We start from the raw sequence: 21685 nt of genomic DNA, 5'->3' as shown, positions 1-21685 counted from the left end.
CTCTGGAATCCCTTCACAACCTCAGGGCTGTGAGAAGGGCAAGAAAAATTATGTCTGACCCATCTCATCCAGGCTGTACCATGTTTCAGCTGCTCCCTTCAGGTAGAAGGCTTCGGCTCCCGAGAACTGCAAAATCCCGGCATCGCCTGAGCTTCTTTCCCACGGCCGCCTGGCTGCTTAATGACAGTTCAATTCCTTTTCAGGACTGAATGCACTGTTTGCACTTTATTGTTTCTATTACTCCTACTTTTATCATTCAGTATTAGTGTAAGTATCATTATTACTCTTAGCACCTTCCATTCACCTTCCATATGACTGTGTATTGTCATATCTTGTTCTGTCTTAATGTTTCGTTTGCCACATTACATCCATGCGTGACTGGCTGTAAAGAATTCCAATTGTGTTTGACACTATATTGCAATAAATTGAACCTTGAACCTTCATCTCTACCAAAATGGGAAACCGGGTCGTCCCCCGCGTGCCTGTCTCCTGGCGTCTTTGAAAAGGACGCTCCCTCGGAAGAAAGCGCGATACACAGCACGGGTGGCTACAACAAAGGCAACAGAATGTCAGAAGTGGGATTCGAACCCACGCCTCCAGAGGAGACTGCGACCTGAACGCAGCGCCTTAGACTGCTCGGCCATCCTGACCACCCCAGCTGGCCCGAGCGAGTCGATTGCGCTCCTCAGCGAATGTGCCGGTGTAACTTTTGGAATGACTCACGATTTTATTGCCTTCATGCAGCTCATCTTTAATTCTTATTTATTTCTTCAGAAACGCCTTGAAATAGTGACGAATGTGGATTTTTCGAAATGAGGAACAATGTGCCCGAAGCCTTTCATTTGCCAAAAGCACACGCAGCCCGTCTCCATATGCCCTGTAACGGATGCTGTCAAAGTGGTTTTGCATTCAATGATCCTTTCCCCCTTGATCATACTGTTTTAGAACAGGGTCACAAAAAGGAATCGCCATTCTCAGACCCTGCTCGTTCTACTTGAATGCGCAATGAAAATACTTGATCAAATGCGGATTGCAAATGCATTGCAATTTAGCGAAAAAGCGCCATCTCTGTACGTCTCAGGGCCTTTTTATGGTTCGCAGTTGCCTTCTAATGTAGACAACAGTTAACCATACGGCGGCGACATCCTTAAAAGAACCGGTGGCATTGTGTCTCGAGCACACAAGGCAAACAAGAGATTCTTCAAGAGGTGAGTGCGAAGTACAGTTTACTGCCACAGGCAATGGCCGCAGAGCTTTTACTTTAACAGACTCTAATACGTGGAACACGTCACCAACTTACATAGGACAGTCTTTCAACTTTAGCACAATTTAAGTTTTTCTACTAGATAATGAGGCTAAAGACGAGCCAAACACGTGATCACTGAATAACTGGGACTTTGCATTGTGGATATGTAACGTTATTCCATTAATCTGTCAGCTGTGTCAAATGTGTCAAATGTAAGTGTTTATTTATAATGGGTTTTATCTAGCCTGAGAGCATGTGCGCCAAGATCGTCCAGCAACGGCAGGCATGCCATTCTCGACACCATTTAAAAGACGATAGGAATCCTGGGCATGACATAACCCCTCTGTGTCTCCTTGAAGTTGTTTCTGTACGTGTAACATAGTAAGAACGAGAAGGTCCTCAGTGTGGGTAGCCAGAGTGCAAGAAGCCCAGTCGTGCTCTCCTCGCAGGAGTTTCCTCGCTGGTGGCGCACAAAATGCCACGCAACCAGACGCAAGGGGCCACCCAGGAGCCATCGGTCTGGGCGTGCCTCGTTGGCGCAGTTAGGCAGCGCGTCAGTCTCATAATCTGAAGGTCGTGAGTTCGAGCCTCACACGGGGCAGGGTGCCCTTTTGTCGACTTGTTTGAGACTTTAGCCCCGTTTTCCTTCCGCACAGTGTGCCAGGCATCCACGGCCTGAAGGCAATCGTGTCCTCCCTTGTGGTCTAGTGGCTAGGATTCGGCGCTCTCACCGCCGCGGCCCGGGTTCGATTCCCGGTCAGGGAACGCTCTTTTGACGTGCGCTTGCCTTTTTCACCGGCCGGGTTATGCGCAACGCTGGCTTCGAAGGCAAGGATCGCAGCACCTCCAAGAGGCAAAGCTTCACTGCCTCCGGCCCATCGACCTAAGGTTGGACGGCTAAATTGCCTGCCTGCAGTCCTGCGCTCCGCCATCTGAGCAATCAGAGCCTGGTGTGCGTCATCTGCTCTACTGAGGCATGTTGACGCAGGACAGCAGACACCCAACGTGTGGGAGGAAGGAGTAAAAACAGGATCGAGCCAGCCAGGAGTCGAACCTAGAATCTTCTGATCCGTAGTCAGACGCTCCCTGGTGGTCTAGTGGCTAGGATTCGGCGCTCTCACCGCCGCGGCGCTCTTTTGACGTGCGCTTGCCTTTTTCACCGGCCGGGTTATGCGCAACGCTGGCTTCGAAGGCAAGGATCGCAGCACCTCCAAGAGGCGTTATCCATTGCGCCACTGGCCCAACGCCAGAAACCTGGGAAGTCATGCTTGGAGAAGACAGCTGGATTCTGGAGGCCAGCTGCAAAACTTCATTATTAAATATTAATCCGGTTTTACTCTGCCATCATTAAATCCATTATTACACAATCAATAATTACATGGTTCCCTGCTGCAGCAGCCAAGGACAAGGCCAAGCTGCAGCGGGTGATCCGCTCGGCAGAGAGAGTGATCAACACCTCTCTACCTTCTCTGGAATCCCTTCACAACCTCAGGGCTGTGAGAAGGGCAAGAAAAATTATGTCTGACCCATCTCATCCAGGCTGTACCATGTTTCAGCTGCTCCCTTCAGGTAGAAGGCTTCGGCTCCCGAGAACTGCAAAATCCCGGCATCGCCTGAGCTTCTTTCCCACGGCCGCCTGGCTGCTTAATGACAGTTCAATTCCTTTTCAGGACTGAATGCACTGTTTGCACTTTATTGTTTCTATTACTCCTACTTTTATCATTCAGTATTAGTGTAAGTATCATTATTACTCTTAGCACCTTCCATTCACCTTCCATATGACTGTGTATTGTCATATCTTGTTCTGTCTTAATGTTTCGTTTGCCACATTACATCCATGCGTGACTGGCTGTAAAGAATTCCAATTGTGTTTGACACTATATTGCAATAAATTGAACCTTGAACCTTCATCTCTACCAAAATGGGAAACCGGGTCGTTCCCCGCGTGCCTGTCTCCTGGCGTCTTTGAAAAGGACGCTCCCTCGGAAGAAAGCGCGATACACAGCACGGGTGGCTACAACAAAGGCAACAGAATGTCAGAAGTGGGATTCGAACCCACGCCTCAAGAGGAGACTGCGACCTGAACGCAGCGCCTTAGACCGCTCGGCCATCCTGACCACCCCCGCTGGCCCGAGCGAGTCGATTGCGCTCCTCAGCGAATGTGCCGGTGTAACTTTTGGAATGACTCACGATTTTATTGCCTTCATGCAGCTCATCTTTAATTCTTATTTATTTCTTCACAAACGCCTTGAAATAGTGACGAATGTGGATTTTTCGAAATGAGGAACAATGTGCCCGAAGCCTTTCATTTGCCAAAAGCACACGCAGCCCGTCTCCATATGCCCTGTAACGGATGCTGTCAAAGTGGTTTTGCATTCAATGATCCTTTCCCCCTTGATCATACTGTTTTAGAACAGGGTCACAAAAAGGAATCGCCATTCTCAGACCCTGCTCGTTCTATTTGAACGCGCAATGAAAATACTTGATCAAATGCGGATGGACGCCGGCATTGCAATTTAGCGAAAAAGCGCCATCTCTGTACGTCTCAGGGCCTTTTTATGGTTCGCAGTTGCCTTCTAATGTAGACAACAGTTAACCATACGGCGGCGACATCCTTAAAAGAACCGGTGGCATTGTGTCTCGAGCACACAAGGCAAACAAGAGATTCTTCAAGAGGTGAGTGCGAAGTACAGTTTACTGCCACAGGCAATGGCCGCAGAGCTTTTACTTTAACAGACTCTAATACGTGGAACACGTCACCAACTTACATAGGACAGTCTTTCAACTTTAGCACAATTTAAGTTTTTCTACTAGATAATGAGGCTAAAGACGAGCCAAACACGTGATCACTGAATAACTGGGACTTTGCATTGTGGATATGTAACGTTATTCCATTAATCTGTCAGCTGTGTCAAATGTGTCAAATGTAAGTGTTTATTTATAATGGGTTTTATCTAGCCTGAGAGCATGTGCGCCAAGATCGTCCAGCAACGGCAGGCGTGCCATTCTCGACACCATTTAAAAGACGATAGGAATCCTGGGCATGACATAGCCCCTCTGTGTCTCCTTGAAGTTGTTTCTGTACGTGTAACATATTAAGAACGAGAAGGTCCTCAGTGTGGGTAGCCAGAGTGCAAGAAGCCCAGTCGTGCTCTCCTCGCAGGAGTTTCCTCGCTGGTGGCACACAAAATGCCACGCAAACAGACGCAAGGGGCCACCCAGGAGCCGTCGGTCTGGGCGTGCCTCGTTGGCGCAGTTAGGCAGCGCGTCAGTCTCATAATCTGAAGGTCGTGAGTTCGAGCCTCACACGGGGCAGGGTGCCCTTTTGTCGACTAGTTTGAGACTTTAGCCCCGTTTTCCTTCCGCACAGTGTGCCAGGCATCCACGGCCTGAAGGCCAGCGTGTCCTCCCTGGTGGTCTAGTGGCTAGGATTCGGCGCTCTCACCGCCGCGGCCCGGGTTCGATTCCCGGTCAGGGAACGCTCTTTTGACGTGCGCTTGCCTTTTTCACCGGCCGGGTTATGCGCAACGCTGGCTTCGAAGGCAAGGATCGCAGCACCTCCAAGAGGCAAAGCTTCACTGCCTCCGGCCCATCGACCTAAGGTTGGACGGCTAAATTGCCTGCCTGCAGTCCTGCGCTCCGCCATCTGAGCAATCAGAGCCTGGTGTGCGTCCTCTGCTCTACTGAGGCATGTTGACGCAGGACAGCAGACACCCAACGTGTGGGAGGAAGGAGTAAAAACAGGATCGAGCCAGCCAGGAGTCGAACCTAGAATCTTCTGATCCGTAGTCAGACGCGTTATCCATTGCGCCACTGGCCCAACGCCAGAAACCTGGGAAGTCATGCTTGGAGAAGACAGCTGGATTCTGGAGGCCAGCTGCAAAACTTCATTATTAAATATTAATCCGGTTTTACTCTGCCATCATTAAATCCATTATTACACAATCAATAATTACATGGTTCCCTGCTGCAGCAGCCAAGGACAAGGCCAAGCTGCAGCGGGTGATCCGCTCGGCAGAGAGAGTGATCAACACCTCTCTACCTTCTCTGGAATCCCTTCACAACCTCAGGGCTGTGAGAAGGGCAAGAAAAATTATGTCTGACCCATCTCATCCAGGCTGTACCATGTTTCAGCTGCTCCCTTCAGGTAGAAGGCTTCGGCTCCCGAGAACTGCAAAATCCCGGCATCGCCTGAGCTTCTTTCCCACGGCCGCCTGGCTGCTTAATGACAGTTCAATTCCTTTTCAGGACTGAATGCACTGTTTGCACTTTATTGTTTCTATTACTCCTACTTTTATCATTCAGTATTAGTGTAAGTATCATTATTACTCTTAGCACCTTCCATTCACCTTCCATATGACTGTGTATTGTCATATCTTGTTCTGTCTTAATGTTTCGTTTGCCACATTACATCCATGCGTGACTGGCTGTAAAGAATTCCAATTGTGTTTGACACTATATTGCAATAAATTGAACCTTGAACCTTCATCTCTACCAAAATGGGAAACCGGGTCGTCCCCCGCGTGCCTGTCTCCTGGCGTCTTTGAAAAGGACGCTCCCTCGGAAGAAAGCGCGATACACAGCACGGGTGGCTACAACAAAAGCAACAGAATGTCAGAAGTGGGATTCAAACCCACGCCTCCAGAGACTGCGACCTGAACGCAGCGCCTTAGACCGCTCGGCCATCCTGACCACCCCAGCTGGCCCGAGCGAGTCGATTGCGCTCCTCAGCGAATGTGCCGGTGTAACTTTTGGAATGACTCACGATTTTATTGCCTTCATGCAGCTCATCTTTAATTCTTATTTATTTCTTCACAAACGCCTTGAAATAGTGACGAATGTGGATTTTTCGAAATGAGGAACAATGTGCCCGAAGCCTTTCATTTGCCAAAAGCACACGCAGCCCGTCTCCATATGCCCTGTAACGGATGCTGTCAAAGTGGTTTTGCATTCAATGATCCTTTCCCCCTTGATCATACTGTTTTAGAACAGGGTCACAAAAAGGAATCGCCATTCTCAGACCCTGCTCGTTCTACTTGAACGCGCAGTGAAAATACTTGATCAAATGCGGATGGACGCCGGCATTGCAATTTAGCGAAAAAGCGCCATCTCTGTACGTCTCAGGGCCTTTTTATGGTTTGCAGTTGCCTTCTAATGTAGACAACAGTTAACCATACGGCGGCGACATCCTTAAAAGAACCGGTGGCATTGTGTCTCGAGCACACAAGGCAAACAAGAGATTCTTCAAGAGGTGAGTGCGAAGTACAGTTTACTGCCACAGGCAATGGCCGCAGAGCTTTTACTTTAACAGACTCTAATACGTGGAACACGTCACCAACTTACATAGGACAGTCTTTCAACTTTAGCACAATTTAAGTTTTTCTACTAGATAATGAGGCTAAAGACGAGCCAAACACGTGATCACTGAATAACTGGGACTTTGCATTGTGGATATGTAACGTTATTCCATTAATCTGTCAGCTGTGTCAAATGTGTCAAATGTTAGTGTTTATTTATAATGGGTTTTATCTAGCCTGAGAGCATGTGCGCCAAGATCGTCCAGCAACGGCAGGCGTGCCATTCTCGACCCCATTTAAAAGACGATAGGAATCCTGGGCATGACATAGCCCCTCTGTGTCTCCTTGAAGTTGTTTCTGTACGTGTAACATATTAAGAACGAGAAGGTCCTCAGTGTGGGTAGCCAGAGTGCAAGAAGCCCAGTCGTGCTCTCCTCGCAGGAGTTTCCTCGCTGGTGGCGCACAAAATGCCACGCAACCAGACGCAAGGGGCCATCCAGGAGCCGTCGGTCTGGGCGTGCCTCGTTGGCGCAGTTAGGCAGCGCGTCAGTCTCATAATCTGAAGGTCGTGAGTTCGAGCCTCACACGGGGCAGGGTGCCCTTTTGTCGACTAGTTTGAGACTTTAGCCCCGTTTTCCTTCCGCACAGTGTGCCAGGCATCCACGGCCTGAAGGCCAGCGTGTCCTCCCTGGTGGTCTAGTGGCTAGGATTCGGCGCTCTCACCGCCGCGGCCCGGGTTCGATTCCCGGTCAGGGAACGCTCTTTTGACGTGCGCTTGCCTTTTTCACCGGCCGGGTTATGCGCAACGCTGGCTTCGAAGGCAAGGATCGCAGCACCTCCAAGAGGCAAAGCTTCACTGCCTCCGGCCCATCGACCTAAGGTTGGACGGCTAAATTGCCTGCCTGCAGTCCTGCGCTCCGCCATCTGAGCAATCAGAGCCTGGTGTGCGTCCTCTGCTCTACTGAGGCATGTTGACGCAGGACAGCAGACACCCCAACGTGTGGGAGGAAGGAGTAAAAACAGGATCGAGCCAGCCAGGAGTCGAACCTAGAATCTTCTGATCCGTAGTCAGACGCGTTATCCATTGCGCCACTGGCCCAACGCCAGAAACCTGGGAAGTCATGCTTGGAGAAGACAGCTGGATTCTGGAGGCCAGCTGCAAAACTTCATTATTAAATATTAATCCGGTTTTACTCTGCCATCATTAAATCCATTATTACACAATCAATAATTACATGGTTCCCTGCTGCAGCAGCCAAGGACAAGGCCAAGCTGCAGCGGGTGATCCGCTCGGCAGAGAGAGTGATCAACACCTCTCTACCTTCTCTGGAATCCCTTCACAACCTCAGGGCTGTGAGAAGGGAAAGAAAAATTATGTCTGACCCATCTCATCCAGGCTGTACCATGTTTCAGCTGCTCCCTTCAGGTAGAAGGCTTCGGCTCCCGAGAACTGCAAAATCCCGGCATCGCCTGAGCTTCTTTCCCACGGCCGCCTGGCTGCTTAATGACAGTTCAATTCCTTTTCAGGACTGAATGCACTGTTTGCACTTTATTGTTTCTATTACTCCTACTTTTATCATTCAGTATTAGTGTAAGTATCATTATTACTCTTAGCACCTTCCATTCACCTTCCATATGACTGTGTATTGTCATATCTTGTTCTGTCTTAATGTTTCGTTTGCCACATTACATCCATGCGTGACTGGCTGTAAAGAATTCCAATTGTGTTTGACACTATATTGCAATAAATTGAACCTTGAACCTTCATCTCTACCAAAATGGGAAACCGGGTCGTCCCCCGCGTGCCTGTCTCCTGGCGTCTTTGAAAAGGACGCTCCCTCGGAAGAAAGCGCGATACACAGCACGGGTGGCTACAACAAAGGCAACAGAATGTCAGAAGTGGGATTCGAACCCACGCCTCCAGAGACTGCGACCTGAACGCAGCACCTTAGACCGCTCGGCCATCCTGACCACCCCAGCTGGCCCGAGCGAGTCGATTGCGCTCCTCAGCGAATGTGCCGGTGTAACTTTTGGAATGACTCACGATTTTATTGCCTTCATGCAGCTCATCTTTAATTCTTATTTATTTCTTCACAAACGCCTTGAAATAGTGACGAATGTGGATTTTTCGAAATGAGGAACAATGTGCCCGAAGCCTTTCATTTGCCAAAAGCACACGCAGCCCGTCTCCATATGCCCTGTAACGGATGCTGTCAAAGTGGTTTTGCATTCAATGATCCTTTCCCCCTTGATCATACTGTTTTAGAACAGGGTCACAAAAAGGAATCGCCATTCTCAGACCCTGCTCGTTCTACTTGAACGCGCAATGAAAATACTTGATCAAATGCGGATGGATGCCGGCATTGCAATTTAGCGAAAAAGCGCCATCTCTGTACTAGGGTTGGGCGATGTCCCCATAAATTGGCAGTTGACGATGGTTACGTAAACCATCGCGATGGACGATGATATCGTTAGGTGGGAGGGGGGTATTTTAATTTTTCGTTATTATTCGTTATTATATAATTATTATTCGTTATTTTACTTTATTACTTCCACTTAAGAAGACTTGTGCACTTTTTATTTTAATATATATTTTACATAAATACTATTCTGTACTTAAAATCTATTATTTTGTTATTTTACTATCCCAACTACTATAAGTTGCACATAAGGGGAAAAAGTAGCTTTAATCCACTGAAGAAGAGTTGTGCACTTTTAAGCACTTTTTAATCTCTTTACATAAATATTTTTTTCTATTTAAAAGCTATAATTTCGTTATTTTACTAACCCAACGACTCCTCCGCGCTTTCCAAATTTTGCACGTAAATATCTGCATATGTGCCACCAGTACTCCGTCAGAGAGCGGGTCTTCAGCACCGCGGGGAGCAGCCAGCACTTCAATCCGCAGCTTATTAAAACTAGACAAAGTGAACAGGGCCAGACACATCGAAATTTAAACATGGTCTGTGTATGTAAATCCCGCGTTTCGGTCGGAGTGTTGTTCCCGTTTTCTTGTTCTTGACGTTCGCTGAATTCTGGGTTTATATCCTAATCTGCCGCTTCAGTGCAGTATAGCCTCAATGTAACAATGAGCACGATCTCCCGAGACACTACAATATGCTACTAATAAATGATTAATATGGGCTGTTTTCTTGTACAAAATTAATTATTTTAAGATAAATGTACAACATGTAAAAAGACAAGATTCTAGCAATGTCAAGATTAGGGATGGGCATTTTCCAGTAACTTACTATTACCAGTAATTTACTATTACTTTTAATATTTAATTTTTCGAATATTTAAGCTCTTAAAGAACGAATATTCGTTTATTTAAATTATGTTAATTAAGACATGCGTGTTTTGTATTTTTCATTTTGTCATAATTTCACAGAAGGCTTAATTAGGAAATATCCACAACAAGCTAAACGTATATTCTGTATGTATATATATATATATATATATATGTATGTATTTTTAAGTTGAAAACATTGTAAAAAAATATATTTTATTTATATATATTTTAAATTCTTCTTAAAAAATATCCTACAGAAAAAAATGCGTTAAAACTTAATGCGGAGCGAAGTCTAGTCAAATCCTTAGTTTCAAGTCGGTCGTTAGTATTAATTCATTACTGTTTGATCTTACATACATTATATTATACCAAATATTATACACTAACCCCAAATCTAAGCGAAGTTTGAGGACTTGCGAAGTTTAAAGTTTGAGGACTTGACAAAGTAGGCTATCATCATTTAAACAGACAAAAAACACCAAGAGCCCGGAGCAAATGAAAAAACACATCTACATAACCGACTGCTCAGTCGCCATTTAAATATCTTCTCAGTTTAGTAATTTTGACATGTATTTGTGAATAAAGAAAACCGTATTTATCCTACCTGCTTCGGTGAAAGCCCGTTCTTCTGACTAGATACAATAATGCTTTGCTTTAAACTGCCATGTGCAGTTATCCGGTTCATTTTCAAAAGAGCACCGCATATAATAAATGTTCTCCGTTTCATTTCGTTCTCCGTGTCTGTCTCCTTATTAACAAAATAAAGTAGACTTTATAACAGAAAGCTTACAAATCTCTCATGATGTGTTGATTCGGGCGGCGGAGAAGCACGTTTAATAACACGTGAGCCCTCACTGAAGCCGAAAGTATACTAGGGACGTCCGCGTATGCGCGCGGTCCGCATGACGTCATTTTCGTCTTCAGGAGGGTCCGGGGCCGGCCGCGCGGACGGTCCGCGTGCAGCCCAAAATTTGAGACCGCGCGGACAGTGCGCGTACAGTCCGCGTACGACAGCGCATGCGCGTGAAAATATTTAGACAGGACACGCCACTATAAACAATTATACAAAGGAAATAGACAGCATTTGCACACACACAATCGTTTTTCTTCTTTAACTTTTACTTCTTCCAAGAACAGAAAGCTGTGGAGCATGTTTGTTTGATTCCTGTTCTTTGTTGTCTTGTTGTTTGTTCTAAACTGTGTTTGCAATGGTGGATCAGTTACTTTTCTTCACCTATCTTAATGTTTTAATGTACTGTAAATGTCTCCAAATCAGTGCTGCCCTGACAGCCTGTTAGACTAATAATTTGAATAAGAAATCATTTGTATTGCGTATAGTGTCGAACGCGGCCGTCCGCGTGTAGCCGCGGGGACTATACTCGGAAAGCTGCGCGGCCGCGTGCGCGCGCGAGCCGGACGCGGACGCGGGAAAAAAGTATACCCGGGCCTTGAGCCAGTGGCCAAATACGGCGCGGCGCGGACAAACCCGGAGATAAAAGGAAAAACTTAAATTCGTCTGCAATCTGCATTGCCAAACAATCAGAAATACATACAAATTAATGTTCATGTATATTTTACATTTAAGTCTGTAAAAGACAGTATAGATGAAGTGAAAAAGCATCAAATAAGTTGTTACCCTTTGGTGGCACATTAAAAACAAACAAACATTCGAATAGCATTTTTTAAATTTGAATAATTATTGCCATTCGAATATTCGAATATCCGTGCCCATCCCTAGTCAAGATCAAATGCCTGACAGGATATTTTCACAGACTAACACATGTCACGTCTCAGGCATAGACTACAGTATTTAAAATAGCATATATGCATTAGTTATATTTTCTATTTAATTTATAGAGCAATTCACGCAAAGATATTAGGTTAACTATAGTCTATATAGAAGAGAGAAGTGTATGTCGACTCGCAGCGGAGTGGGGAGGGGGCGTGGCATCACGATGGTGACTCTCCATCGTAATGTCAGTCAACCATCACGATGGACGATGATATCGTCTATCGGCACAACCCTACTCTGTACGTCTCAGGGCCTTTTTATGGTTCGCAGTTGCCTTCTAATGTAGACAACAGTTAACCATACGGCGGCGACATCCTTAAAAGAACCGGTGGCATTGTGTCTCGAGCACACAAGGCAAACAAAAGATTCTTCAAGAGGTGAGTGCTAAGAACAGTTTTCTGCCACAGGCAATGGCCGCAGAGCTTTTACTTTAACAGACTCTAATACTTGGAACTTTAGAACTTCAGTCTTTCAACTTTAGCACAATTTAAGTTTTTCTACTAGATAATGAGGCTAAAGACGAGCCAAACACGTGATCACTGAATAACTGGGACTTTGCATTGTGGATATGTAACGTTATTCCATTAATCTGTCAGCTGTGTCAAATGTGTCAAATGTAAGTGTTTATTTATAATGGGTTTTATCTAGCCTGAGAGCATGTGCGCCAAGATCGTCCAGCAACGGCAGGCGTCCCATTCTCGACACCATTTAAAAGACGATAGGAATCCTGGGCATGACATAGCCCCTCTGTGTCTCCTTGAAGTTGTTTCTGTACGTGTAACAAATTAAGAACGAGAAGGTCCTCAGTGTGGGTAGCCAGAGTGCAAGAAGCCCAGTCGTGCTCTCCTCGCAGGAGTTTCCTCGCTGGTGGCGCACAAAATGCCACGCAACCAGACGCAAGGGGCCACCCAGGAGCCGTCGGTCTGGGTGTGCCTCGTTGGCGCAGTTAGGCAGCGCGTCAGTCTCATAATCTGAACGTCGTGGGTTTGAGCCTCACACGGGGCAGGGAATTATGGGAATTGTGAAAAGAAAGGGGTGGCGCCTTAATCCTTAACCTCTCAGAACACAGCTCAGGTTAGGATCAACACGATTAGCCACAATACACATCCGTTCTAAACAAAGACCTGTTCCAGATCTTCTTTGGCCTCATGTTGTACGTGCTGTATATGGTCGAAATGACAATGGAAGCTGCATCACTCCACAACAGGGCTGCTTGTTTAACACACACAGGAGAAACAACAAAAGGCTGCTTAGTTTTCCCTTCGCACATCCCATGGTAACAACTTGAGCTGCTGAAATACAGCACCTCGTGAGCTGGAACTTCCAACAAGAGAACGTCCAGGTAACAAACGCTCCTAGTCGGCGGGGTTAGAACGTGCGTGGGAAGACCCCAACGGCTTTCGAGTCAATCGCCTGAAGCACGCGGCCACGACTACGACGAGTCGTCCGGGCGAACCCTCTGGGCTTGGTGTGTGCCGAAAAAGGACATGTAAGAAGAGGTTACGTTTTTAGAGAGTGGATGGACCAGCCGGTCACAAAAGGGACAGCAACAGAATCGACCACGCATCTTCTAGAATCGACTGCCGTGACCCGGATTCGAACCGGGGTTGCTGCGGCCACAACGCAGAGTACTAACCACTATACGATCACGGCGTGCCACCAGGCTCCGCCAGAACTCCGCCTGCAGGTCTGCCTGAGTGTGTCGACCGGAAGGCGCTTGGCATTGATTTTCCGAGGTCTCAATCAACTTTTTTGTTAACGTTCATCGGCAAACCTTAAGCAAAGCGCCTCTCAACGTCCAATCCACCATCGAGTACAAAAGCTGACCCTAAAACCAAAGGGAGACGCCCGCAGACGTAGTAGGCAGGATTCGAACCTGCGCAGGGAGACCCCAATGGATTTCTAGTCCATCGCCTTAACCACTTGGCCACGACTACATGCGGACAGTGGGTATGTTTTACTCTTTCCGTTTCCAACGAAATGGAGCTCTTCATACAGCGGCACAAAATGCAACCGAGGCTCTCGCGAGAGCACTCATCGCCCAAACAGGGACTTGAACCCTGGACCCTCAGATTAAAAGTCTGATGCTCTACCGACTGAGCTATCCAGGCTCAGGGCTCAGTTCCAGAGCTTCACGCCTCATGCCTCCTCTGGTCTGATAACGCTTGCAGACAATGATGGAATTTCTTTATCATGACCTGTTCATTACTCGCCGGTCTGCGGACAGAGTAAATGTTACTAGGATGCCACAAATGAGCAGGAGCCTGCTTCAGTCTTCTAACAGAGTACGTGAGAGCTCTTTCAGTGGAGAAGTCTTGCTTCAGCTTGAGACACTCTTCTCTTGGGGAAAAGGCTGTTGTCCTCCAAAACGTCATCAGAGAGGCAGCGTTACTAAGCTCTAGTAAATGTAGGTGTGTCTGCGTAACATGATGAACTGACTCTCGAGTTTCACAAGATAAAGCACATGTGACAAAAACATGACCCTCCCTGTGAAAAGCCTGCTAAATCATTTTTGTGATTTGCTTATCTCTCCACAAAATCATCCCACGTGACGTAAAGAACACTCTGTAAACACGCAACCTTGATATCTTTAACGTCGACACCCTCATCAAAGCTTGAAATGAATGTGACACCAACGATTGGGATGAAACTGTGATTCCCCTAATCTCATTACAAACAACACCAGCGGACATCTTTCTTTTACAACGACCTTGTAAGTCTCTTAAGAGACTGGCAAAAAGTGCCAAAGCTGACCGTATTTCAAGTCATCCCGGCAGGGTATTGGGTAAAGTTTTCAACCAGCAATGATCACGCCTCGGGTAAACCTCATAGGCTACGATATTGCTTCTGCGAAAGAATGACAGCAAAGGTCACAACCTCTCCTGTGCACATTCCTGGACGCTGGACGACATAGTGGTAATCAAGCTTTCAACTGAGATTAGACTCCAGGTACAAATTTCAGAGCATGTTTTTCGTTTTTGTCGAAAGTATATTAAGGAAAGGGTAAACATTGCAGAGGGCAATTAGGCAAGTGGGAATTGTTGACTTGAACCCTTAGAATATAATCTGTTACGGCTCGGAGAGTTTATTTCATTATTTAAAGATAACAGGATTGATTAAGAGTATCTAGGTTTTTTTGTGGGGAAAACTCTGCTTCACACTCCAACACAGTAGGTGGCGATAATGCACCTTAAAGTTGGTGCTACCCGCCATTAAACAGAGACGAAGAAGAAAAAGAAGACGAAGACGAAGGCACTGCTTTGCTGTATGTTGTGCCTTTTCGGCGGGTAAGAGATCTTCACGAGAAGTTTATTTATTATTCGCTCTCTATTAAGAAAAGCATAAGTGCAAAAACACGTTTAAAATAATTAAGGACAACATTCTGGGGCAGGGAATTATGGGAATTGTGAAAAGAAAGGGGTGGCGCCTTAATCCTTAACCTCTCAGAACACGGCTCAGGTTAGGATCAACACGATTAGCCACAATGCACATCCGTTCTAAACAAAGACCTGTTCCAGATCTTCTTTGGCCTCATGTTGTACGTGCTGTATATGGTCGAAATGACAATGGAAGCTGCATCACTCCACAACAGGGCTGCTTGTTTAACACACACAGGAAAAACAACAAAAGGCTGCTTAGTTTTCCCTTCGCACATCCCATGGTAACAACTTGAGCTGCCGAAATACAGCACCTCGTGAGCTGGAACGTCCAGGTAACAAACGCTCCTAGTCGGCGGGGTTAGAACGTGCGTGGGAAGACCCCAACGGTTTTCGAGTCAATCGCCTGAAGCACGCGGCCACGACTACGACGAGTCGTCCGGGCGAACCCTCTGGGCTTGGTGTGTGCCGATAAAAGGACTTGTAAGAAGAGGTTACGTTTTTAGAGAGTGGATGGACCAGCCGGTCACAAAAGGGACAGCAACAGGGTCAACCACGCATCTTCTCGAATGGACTGCCGTGACCCAGATTCGAACCGGGGTTGCTGCGGCCACAACGCAGAGTACTAACCACTATACGATCACGGCGTGCCACCAGGCTCCGCCGGAACTCCGCCTGCAGGTCTGCCTGAGTGTGTCGACCGGAAGGCGCTTGGCATTGATTTTCCGAGGTCTCAATCAACTTTTTTGTTAACGTTCATCGGCAAACCTTAAGCAAAGCGCCTCTCAACGTCCAATCCACCATCGAGTACAATAGCCAAAGGGAGACGCCTGCAGACGTAGTCAGGAGGATTCGAACCTGCGCGGGGAGACCCCAATGGACTTCTAGTCCATCGCCTTAACCACTCGGCCACGACTACATGCAGACGGTGGGTATGTTTTACTCTTTCCGTTTCCAACGAAATGGAGCTCTTCATACAGCGGCACAAAATGCAACCGAGGCTCTCATCGCCCAAACAGGGACTTGAACCCTGGACCCTCAGATTAAAAGTCTGATGCTCTACCGACTGAGCTATCCGGGCTCAGGGCTCAGTTTCAGAGCTTCACGTCTCATGCCTCCTCTGGTCTGATAACGCTTGCAGACAAAGATGGAATTTCTTTATCATGACCTGTTCATTACTCGCCGGTCTGCGGACAGAGTAAATGTTACTAGGATGCCACAAATGAGCAGGAGCCTGCTTCAGTCTTCTAACAGAGTACGTGAGAGCTCTTTAAGTGGAGAAGTCTTGCTTCAGCTTGAGACACTCTTCTCTTGGGGAAAAAGCTGTTGTCCTCCAAAACGTCATCAGAGAGGCAGCGTTACTAAGCTCTAGTAAATGTAGGTGTGTCTGCGTAACATGATGAACTGACTCTCGAGTTGCACGAGATAAAGCACATGTGACAAAAACGTGACCCTCCCTGTGAAAAGCCTGCTAAATCATTTTTGTGATTTGCTTATCTCTCCACAAAATCATCCCACGTGACGTAAAGAACACTCTGTAAACACGCAACCTTGATATCTTTAATGTCGACACCCTCATCAAAGCTTGAAATGAATGTGACACCAACGACTGGGATGAAACTGTGATTCCCCTAATCTCGTTAAAAACAACACCAGCAGACATCTTTCTTTTACAACGACCTTGTAAGTCCTTTAAGAGACTGGCAAAAATTGCCAAAGCTGACCGTGTTTCAAGTCATCCCGGCGGGGTATTGGGTAAAGTTTTCAACCAGCAATGATCACGCCTCGGGTAAACCTCATAGGCTACGATATTGCCTCTGCGAAAGAATGACAGCAAAGGTCACGACCTCTCCTGTGCACATTCCTGGACGCTGGACGACATAGTGGTAATCAAGCTTTCAACTGAGATTAGACTCCAGGTACAAATTTTAGAGCATGTTTTTCGTTTTTGTCGAAAGTATATTGAGGAAAGGGTAAACATTGCAGAGGGCAATTAGGCAAGTGGGAATTGTTGACTTGAACCCTTAGAATATAATCTGTTACGGCTCGGAGAGTTTATTTCATTATTTAAAGATAACAGGATTGATTAAGAGTATCTAGGTTTTTTTTGTGGGGAAAAACTCTGCTTCACACTCCAACACAGTAGGTGGCGATAATGCACCTTAAAGTTGGTGCTACCCGCCATTAAACAGAGACGAAGAAGAAAAAGAAGACGAAAAAGAAGGCACTGCTTTGCTGTATGTTGTGCCTTTTCGGCAGGTAAGAGATCTTCACGAGAAGTTTATTTATTATTCGCTTTCTATTAAGAAAAGCATAAGTGCAAAAACACGTTTTAATTAATTAAGGACAACAATCTGGTGCAGGGAATTATGGGAATTGTGAAAAGAAAGGGGTGGCGCCTTAATCCTTAACCTCTCAGAACACGGCTCAGGTTAGGATCAACACGATTAGCCACAATGCACATCCGTTCTAAACAAAGACCTGTTCCAGATCTTCTTTGGCCTCATGTTGTACGTGCTGTATATGGTCGAAATGACAATGGAAGCTGCATCACTCCACAACAGGGCTGCTTGTTTAACACACACAGGAGAAACAACAAAAGGCTGCTTAGTTTTCCCTTCGCACATCCCATGGTAACAACTTGAGCTGCCGAAATACAGCACCTCGTGAGCTGGAACGTCCAACAAGAGAACGTCCAGGTAACAAACGCTCCTAGTCGGCGGGGTTAGAACGTGCGTGGGAAGACCCCAACGGCTTTCGAGTCAATCGCCTGAAGCACGCGGCCACGACTACGACGAGTCGTCCGGGCGAACCCTCTGGGCTTGGTGTGTGCCGAAAAAGGACTTGTAAGAAGAGGTTACGTTTTTAGAGAGTGGATGGACCAGCCGGTCACAAAAGGGACAGCAACAGGGTCAACCACGCATCTTCTCGAATGGACTGCCGTGACCCGGATTCGAACCGGGGTAGCTGCGGCCACAACGCAGAGTACTAACCACTATACGATCACGGCGTGCCACCAGGCTCCGCCGGAGCCCCACCTGCAGGTCTGCCTGAGTGTGTCGACCGGAAGGCGCTTGGCATTGATTTTCCGAGGTCTCAATCAACTTTTTTGTTAACGTTCATCGGCAAACCTTAAGCAAAGCGCCTCTCAACGTCCAATCCACCATCGAGTACAAAAGCTGACCCTAAAGCCAAAGAGAGACGCCCGCAGACGTAGTCGGAAGGATTCGAACCTGCGCGGGGAGACCCCAATGGATTTCTAGTCCATCGCCTTAACCACTCGGTCACGACTACATGCAGATGGTGGGTATGTTTTGCTCTCTCCGTTTCCAACGAAATGGAGCTCTTCATACAGCGGCACAAAATGCAACCGAGGCTCTCGCGAGAGCACTCTTCGCCCAAACAGGGACTTGAACCCTGGACCCTCAGATTAAAAGTCTGATGCTCTACCAACTGAGCTATCCGGGCTCAGGGCTCAGTTCTAGAGCTTCACGTCTCATGCCTCTTCTGGTCTGATAACGCTTGCAGACAAAGATGGAATTTCTTTATCATGACCTGTTCATTACTCGCCGGTCTGCTGACAGAGTAAATGTTACTAGGATGCCACAAATGAGCAGGAGCATGCTTCAGTCTTCTAACAGAGTACGTGAGAGCTCTTTCAGTGGAGAAGTCTTGCTTCAGCTTGAGACACTCTTCTCTTGGGGAAAAAGCTGTTGTCCTCCAAAACGTCATCAGAGAGGCAGCGTTACTAAGCTCTAGTAAATGTAGGTGTGTCTGCGTAACATGATGAACTGACTCTCGAGTTGCACGAGATAAAGCACATGTGACAAAAACGTGACCCTCCCTGTGAAAAGCCTGCTAAATCATTTTTGTGATTTGCTTATCTCTCCACAAAATCATCCCACGTGACGTAAAGAACACTCTGTAAACGCGCAACCTTGATATCTTTAACGTCGACACCCTCATCAAAGCTTGAAATGAATGTGACACCAACGATTGGGATGAAACTGTGATTCCCCTAATCTCATTACAAACAACACCAGCAGACATCTTTCTTTTACAACGACCTTGAATCGCCCTGTCCCAAATGGCACACTCCGGACTTGTGGTCCTCCTCAGAGTCCACACTTTGATGACATCACGTAGTCCAGACTTTAGGGACCCTTGATGCGAGTCCACGTGGGTGCATCGGAGTCATATTTTGGGACAGACTCGAGCATCACACCGGAAATAGGTAGAGAAGTTGCCCCGTCAGTGTGAACTCCTCCCTTCCGTCGTCTGATTGGTCTGATTGCCCTTTCGCAAGGACTTCTGGGTTGGCAAAGTGCGCGAAGCCTGCTGCAGTGCGGGCTTCGCTGAAGGCCGCATCAAGGGGGCAAAGAAGGCGCCGATGAGCACACTTCAAAGCGTAAAAATGACAGATGGGACACCCTACGGACTCGTAGACTAAGCGAGAACGCGCAATTTAAGGCCACGAGACCGAAAGCCCACATGAAGTGCGCCATTTGGGACAGGGCCTAAGTCTCTTAAGAGACTGGCAAAAATTGCCAAAGCTGACCGTATTGGGTAAAGTTTTCAACCAGCAATGATCACGCCTCGGGTAAACCTCATAGGTTACGATATTGCCTCTGCGAAAGAATGACAGCAAAGGTCACGACCTCTCCTGTGCACATTCCTGGACGCTGGACGACATAGTGGTAATCAAGCTTTCAACTGAGATTAGACTCCAGGTACAAATTTTAGAGCATGTTTTTCGTTTTTGTCGAAAGTATATTAAGGAAAGGGTAAACATTGCAGAGGGCAATTAGGCAAGTGGGAATTGTTGACTTGAACCCTTAGAATATAATCTGTTACGGCTCGGAGAGTTTATTTCATTATTTAAAGATAACAGGATTCATTAAAAGTATCTAGGTTTTTTTTGTGGGGAAAAACTCTGCTTCACACTCCAACACAGTAGGTGGCGATAATGCACCTTAAAGTTGGTGCTACCCGCCATTAAACAGAGACGAAGAAGAAAAAGAAGACGAAGAAGAAGGCACTGCTTTGCTGTATGTTGTGCCTTTTCGGCGGGTAAGAGATCTTCACGAGAAGTTTATTTATTATTCGCTCTCTATTAAGAAAAGCATAAGTGCAAAAACACGTTTAAAATAATTAAGGACAACAATCTGGGGCAGGGAATTATGGGAATTGTGAATAGAAAGGGGTGGCGCCTTAATCCTTAACCTCTCAGAACACGGCTCAGGTTAGGATCAACACGATTAGCCACAATGCACATCCGTTCTAAACAAAGACCTGTTCCAGATCTTCTTTGGCCTCATGTTGTACGTGCTGTATATGGTCGAAATGACAATGGAAGCTGCATCACTCCACAACAGGGCTGCTTGTTTAACACACACAGGAAAAACAACAAAAGGCTGCTTAGTTTTCCCTTCGCACATCCCATGGTAACAACTTGAGCTGCCGAAATACAGCACCTCGTGAGCTGGAACGTCCAGGTAACAAACGCTCCTAGTCGGCGGGGTTAGAACGTGCGTGGGAAGACCCCAACGGCTTTCGAGTCAATCGCCTGAAGCACGCGGCCACGACTACGACGAGTCGTCCGGGCGAACCCTCTGGGCTTGGTGTGTGCCGAAAAAGGACTTGTAAGAAGAGGTTACGTTTTTAGAAAGTGGATGGACCAGCTGGTCACAAAAGGGGCAGCAACAGGGTCAACCACGCATCTTCTCGAATGGACTGCCGTGACCCGGATTCGAACCGGGGTTGCTGCGGCCACAACGCAGAGTACTAACCACTATACGATCACGGCGTGCCACCAGGCTCCGCCGGAACTCCGCCTGCAGGTCTGCCTGAGTGTGTTGACCGGAAGGCGCTTGGCATTGATTTTCCGAGGTCTCAATCAACTTTTTTGTTAACGTTCATCGGCAAACCTTAAGCAAAGCGCCTCTCAACGTCCAATCCACCATCGAGTACAAAAGCCAAAGGGAGACGCCTGCAGACGTAGTCGGCAGGATTCGAACCTGCACGGGGAGACCCCAATGGATTTCTAGTCCATCGCCTTAACCACTCGGCCACGACTACATGCAGACGGTGGGTATGTTTTACTCTTTCCGTTTCCAACGAAATGGAGCTCTTCATACAGCGGCACAAAATGCAACCGAGGCTCTCGCGAGAGCCCTCATCGCCCAAACAGGGACTTGAACCCTGGACCCTCAGATTAAAAGTCTGATGCTCTACCGACTGAGCTAAAGCTATCCGGGCTCAGGGCTCAGTTTCTGAGCTTCACGTCTCATGCCTCCTCTGGTCTGATAACGCTTGCAGACAAAGATGGAATTTCTTTATCATGACCTGTTCATTACTCGCCGGTCTGCGGACAGAGTAAATTTTACTAGGATGCCACAAATGAGCAGGAGCCTGCTTCAGTCTTCTAACAGAGTACGTGAGAGCTCTTTAAGTGGAGAAGTCTTGCTTCAGCTTGAGACACTCTTCTCTTGGGGAAAAAGCTGTTGTCCTCCAAAACGTCATCAGAGAGGCAGCGTTACTAAGCTCTAGTAAATGTAGGTGTGTCTGCGTAACATGATGAACTGACTCTCGAGTTGCACGAGATAAAGCACATGTGACAAAAACGTGACCCTCCCTGTGAAAAGCCTGCTAAATCATTTTTGTGATTTGCTTATCTCTCCA

The 21685-nt window shown here is 47.0% G+C and overlaps 24 non-coding genes and 1 pseudogene across 24 annotated transcripts; 5 read left to right on the top strand and 20 right to left on the bottom strand.

Annotated features, from left to right (window-relative positions):
- Nucleotides 1-567: 567 nt before the first annotated feature.
- Nucleotides 568-650, bottom strand: trnal-cag (transfer RNA leucine (anticodon CAG)). The gene has a single exon. It is a non-coding gene; the product is annotated as a tRNA-Leu (tRNA).
- Nucleotides 651-1773: 1123 nt separating this feature from the next.
- On the top strand, nucleotides 1774-1847 carry trnam-cau (transfer RNA methionine (anticodon CAU)). The gene has a single exon. It is a non-coding gene; the product is annotated as a tRNA-Met (tRNA).
- A 1433-nt stretch (nucleotides 1848-3280) lies between these two features.
- Nucleotides 3281-3363, bottom strand: trnal-cag (transfer RNA leucine (anticodon CAG)). The gene has a single exon. It is a non-coding gene; the product is annotated as a tRNA-Leu (tRNA).
- A 1124-nt stretch (nucleotides 3364-4487) lies between these two features.
- Nucleotides 4488-4561, top strand: trnam-cau (transfer RNA methionine (anticodon CAU)). The gene has a single exon. It is a non-coding gene; the product is annotated as a tRNA-Met (tRNA).
- A 92-nt stretch (nucleotides 4562-4653) lies between these two features.
- On the top strand, nucleotides 4654-4725 carry trnae-cuc (transfer RNA glutamic acid (anticodon CUC)). Its single transcript has one exon. It is a non-coding gene; the product is annotated as a tRNA-Glu (tRNA).
- Nucleotides 4726-4993: 268 nt separating this feature from the next.
- On the bottom strand, nucleotides 4994-5066 carry trnar-acg (transfer RNA arginine (anticodon ACG)). The gene has a single exon. It is a non-coding gene; the product is annotated as a tRNA-Arg (tRNA).
- A 792-nt stretch (nucleotides 5067-5858) lies between these two features.
- Nucleotides 5859-5938, bottom strand: trnal-cag (transfer RNA leucine (anticodon CAG)). The gene has a single exon. It is a non-coding gene; the product is annotated as a tRNA-Leu (tRNA).
- A 1124-nt stretch (nucleotides 5939-7062) lies between these two features.
- trnam-cau (transfer RNA methionine (anticodon CAU)) lies at nucleotides 7063-7136 on the top strand. Its single transcript has one exon. It is a non-coding gene; the product is annotated as a tRNA-Met (tRNA).
- A 92-nt stretch (nucleotides 7137-7228) lies between these two features.
- trnae-cuc (transfer RNA glutamic acid (anticodon CUC)) lies at nucleotides 7229-7300 on the top strand. The gene has a single exon. It is a non-coding gene; the product is annotated as a tRNA-Glu (tRNA).
- A 269-nt stretch (nucleotides 7301-7569) lies between these two features.
- On the bottom strand, nucleotides 7570-7642 carry trnar-acg (transfer RNA arginine (anticodon ACG)). Its single transcript has one exon. It is a non-coding gene; the product is annotated as a tRNA-Arg (tRNA).
- A 792-nt stretch (nucleotides 7643-8434) lies between these two features.
- Nucleotides 8435-8514, bottom strand: trnal-cag (transfer RNA leucine (anticodon CAG)). The gene has a single exon. It is a non-coding gene; the product is annotated as a tRNA-Leu (tRNA).
- A 4694-nt stretch (nucleotides 8515-13208) lies between these two features.
- trnah-gug (transfer RNA histidin (anticodon GUG)) lies at nucleotides 13209-13280 on the bottom strand. The gene has a single exon. It is a non-coding gene; the product is annotated as a tRNA-His (tRNA).
- Nucleotides 13281-13482: 202 nt separating this feature from the next.
- trnas-aga (transfer RNA serine (anticodon AGA)) lies at nucleotides 13483-13564 on the bottom strand. Its single transcript has one exon. It is a non-coding gene; the product is annotated as a tRNA-Ser (tRNA).
- Nucleotides 13565-13665: 101 nt separating this feature from the next.
- trnak-uuu (transfer RNA lysine (anticodon UUU)) lies at nucleotides 13666-13738 on the bottom strand. Its single transcript has one exon. It is a non-coding gene; the product is annotated as a tRNA-Lys (tRNA).
- Nucleotides 13739-14345: 607 nt separating this feature from the next.
- On the bottom strand, nucleotides 14346-14486 carry LOC141367389 (U4 spliceosomal RNA). The gene has a single exon (XR_012371743.1). It is a non-coding gene; the product is annotated as a U4 spliceosomal RNA (small nuclear RNA).
- Nucleotides 14487-15841: 1355 nt separating this feature from the next.
- Nucleotides 15842-15923, bottom strand: trnas-aga (transfer RNA serine (anticodon AGA)). The gene has a single exon. It is a non-coding gene; the product is annotated as a tRNA-Ser (tRNA).
- Nucleotides 15924-16012: 89 nt separating this feature from the next.
- trnak-uuu (transfer RNA lysine (anticodon UUU)) lies at nucleotides 16013-16085 on the bottom strand. The gene has a single exon. It is a non-coding gene; the product is annotated as a tRNA-Lys (tRNA).
- A 607-nt stretch (nucleotides 16086-16692) lies between these two features.
- On the bottom strand, nucleotides 16693-16833 carry LOC141367388 (U4 spliceosomal RNA). The gene has a single exon (XR_012371742.1). It is a non-coding gene; the product is annotated as a U4 spliceosomal RNA (small nuclear RNA).
- Nucleotides 16834-17942: 1109 nt separating this feature from the next.
- Nucleotides 17943-18014, bottom strand: trnah-gug (transfer RNA histidin (anticodon GUG)). The gene has a single exon. It is a non-coding gene; the product is annotated as a tRNA-His (tRNA).
- A 202-nt stretch (nucleotides 18015-18216) lies between these two features.
- trnas-aga (transfer RNA serine (anticodon AGA)) lies at nucleotides 18217-18298 on the bottom strand. The gene has a single exon. It is a non-coding gene; the product is annotated as a tRNA-Ser (tRNA).
- Nucleotides 18299-18399: 101 nt separating this feature from the next.
- trnak-uuu (transfer RNA lysine (anticodon UUU)) lies at nucleotides 18400-18472 on the bottom strand. Its single transcript has one exon. It is a non-coding gene; the product is annotated as a tRNA-Lys (tRNA).
- Nucleotides 18473-19526: 1054 nt separating this feature from the next.
- Nucleotides 19527-19644, bottom strand: LOC141367392 (U4 spliceosomal RNA; annotated as a pseudogene).
- Nucleotides 19645-20738: 1094 nt separating this feature from the next.
- Nucleotides 20739-20810, bottom strand: trnah-gug (transfer RNA histidin (anticodon GUG)). Its single transcript has one exon. It is a non-coding gene; the product is annotated as a tRNA-His (tRNA).
- A 190-nt stretch (nucleotides 20811-21000) lies between these two features.
- Nucleotides 21001-21082, bottom strand: trnas-aga (transfer RNA serine (anticodon AGA)). The gene has a single exon. It is a non-coding gene; the product is annotated as a tRNA-Ser (tRNA).
- A 101-nt stretch (nucleotides 21083-21183) lies between these two features.
- Nucleotides 21184-21262, bottom strand: trnak-uuu (transfer RNA lysine (anticodon UUU)). The gene has a single exon. It is a non-coding gene; the product is annotated as a tRNA-Lys (tRNA).
- Between the last annotated feature and the right edge of the window lie 423 nt (nucleotides 21263-21685).

Source organism: Misgurnus anguillicaudatus, chromosome 10 (assembly GCF_027580225.2).
Source record: "Misgurnus anguillicaudatus chromosome 10, ASM2758022v2, whole genome shotgun sequence".
Taxonomy (NCBI): Eukaryota; Metazoa; Chordata; class Actinopteri; order Cypriniformes; family Cobitidae; genus Misgurnus; species Misgurnus anguillicaudatus.
This window is presented reverse-complemented; position numbering and strand designations above follow the sequence as displayed.